Genomic DNA, 2,616 nt, shown 5'->3' with positions numbered 1-2,616 from the left:
TTTTTCAATTAAAAAATTTATTAATTTAAATTAATTTTCAATTAAATTATTATTATTTTTAATGGAATTAATCCTCTGCACGGCAGCTCCCTCACGCTGCCGTGCAGATCTGTGTTTCATGGTGCAGAGATCTCTGCACCATGAAACACATTTCTATGGTGCAGAGATCTAGATCTCAATTTTCTCTCTCTCTCTCTCTTCTTTTCTCCCGTTCTCACTTTTCTCTCTCTCTCTTCTAATCTTCTAATCTTCTTATCTTCTCTTCTTCTTCTCTTCTCCTTTTTTTTTTTTTTCTTCTGCTTCTCTCTTCTTCTCTTCTCCATTTCTTTTTCTTTTGCAGCTTCTCTTCTTCTTCTCTTCTCCCTTTCTTTTTCTTCTTCTCTTCTCCTTTTCTTTTTCTTCTCCTTCTGAAGAAATTTCTTCTATCTACTGTGGAGAGAAGGGAGGATATTGAGAGAGGAGAGAGAGAGAGTGTGGGAAAAATAAATGAGGAGGGAAGAATAAAAAGAGGAAAGAAGTTGAGGGAAAATAAGAAGAGGGAAAATTTTCAAAATTTCGGCCATTTTTTTTCTGACGTGCTATTTTTGGCACATCAGAAAGCATTTTCTGACGTGGCAAAATTCTTGTACTGTTTGCCACGTCAGAAAATAGCAATTTTTTTGTAGTGGGATGAGAATATTGCAAATAACTACATTCGCATATGCATGTACACCCCTAGTCAATGTATACTATACACCGAGAAATGATTCTCGGCATTTTTTTGCTATTTCTCGATGTTGCGGGATAATGGTCAGTGATATATTCTCCTCTTATGAGTGTCAACTAATAGAGTACAACCTTAGAGCACTCCCAGCAGACTCCCTATAAGGGGATCTGTTCCCTAAATTTAGTGAATATGTCTAAAAAATCACAAAAAACACCCCACAGTAGATTCCCTATATGGTTCCTTAAATCATCAGCTGCTACAGTTGAACCCAATGTTTGGGGTTCAACTGTAGCAGTCCTTGTGATTATTATAATCGTAAAAAAAAACACTCTCTCTCCTCTTACACCTTTTCACGCAGTCATCTCTATTATTTTTCTCCGTTCTTTCTTCTCCGCCCTCTTCTTCTTCTGCACTTCTGCACTTAATCTAGTTCAAGTAAAGCAAAATTACTAGCAGAAATAGAAACCCAGTTGATTTTTGCCCTCAAGAAACCAAATCTCCATATTCAATACTCCATCTTCACTCTCACGGCCACTCAAAGGATTTACACCCAAAATTAACAACAAATAAAACCCACAAAATCAATCATCCCCAAACAACTTAAATCGTTCCAGAACTCACCAAAACTCAACCAGAACTCAACCACAAGCTCCACAACAACCCAATCAAAAATCATCAAGAACACAATTGATTACCCAAATAAAAATACCTAGAGAATCAACCCCATCACAATCAAATACCCATAACTCTCTCTCTCTCCCTCCCTCACTCTCACGTTTTCTCTCTGTTTTCTAAAGCTGGTTTCGCTGCAGATAATGATTGAGAGGATAAGAATATAAGGAAGATAACCATTCAGCATAGCAAAAATTCTCCCTTTCTGTCTTCGTGAGCGAGAATCTACTGGGGGAAAGTGAGGTAGAGAGTGAGATCTAGAAAGGGAGAGAGGTGTGGCTGGTGTAAAGAAAAGAAGAAAACAGAGAGTGAGAGAGGGAGATGTGACTAGGGAAAGAAGACGGAGATGAGAGAGATGAAAAAGAAAAATGTTTTTAGAATAAAAGCATATATTATTTTAATGAAAATGAAAATAATATTTTAATGATGTAGGGAATGATAAAGGGAAGTTATTGTGGAGTTTTTGTATGTAGGAAAGCAAAAAGTGGTTTGGATCCTTAAATATAGGGAACATGGTTAGGTAGTTGCTGGGAATGCTCTTAACTAGGGGTCATGCTGAACCCTTCGCCTATTGGTAGGTTAATTAGGTTTGTAGCTAGATTCTGTATAAAATTCTACGCTTCCTATTACTAGTTAATGTTGATTTCGTCAGAATTAATGTTTTGCTGAAACGTTGTCTCTAGGACTCCACTAACGTGTTCAACCTATGCATTAATTTTTGTTGAAACGTACGCCACATACACGCATATTGGGTCAATTACATATATATAATATGAACTCTTCACTATATATATATATATATATATATATATGAGATCTTCAGCCATTTCAGTTTCAAAGAGATGTATCAACGTTAATTGAAATGTGCATTTTTTAATTGGCAAATAAATTAAAGAGTTGAACTATTCCAATATTAATCAAAGCCGTCAAATTTGACTGCATCGTCTCTTATTTAGCGTGTATATATGTATATGTGCGTGCAGTAGTAGTTAAAGAATGGTTCACCCATTAATTAATTAAATATCCAATATTGATGAACACTTAATTACCAAGTCTTAATTAGAAATCTTCTTTCTTGATCGGTGCGTGGAAGTTAAAACATAGGACCCCTTCATATCATCAGTGACTCCCCTCCATCTATAAATAGGCGTCCTCCAATGCAACATCAATTCTCACAGCAAGAATTAATACAAAGCATATACACTCAAATTAAGGTGCTGGTCGAGATAACCTCAAAA

The sequence above is a fragment of the Corylus avellana genome, chromosome ca1 (assembly GCF_901000735.1).
Source record: "Corylus avellana chromosome ca1, CavTom2PMs-1.0".
Lineage (NCBI taxonomy): Eukaryota > Viridiplantae > Streptophyta > Magnoliopsida > Fagales > Betulaceae > Corylus > Corylus avellana.
Note: the sequence above shows the minus strand (reverse complement) of the source record.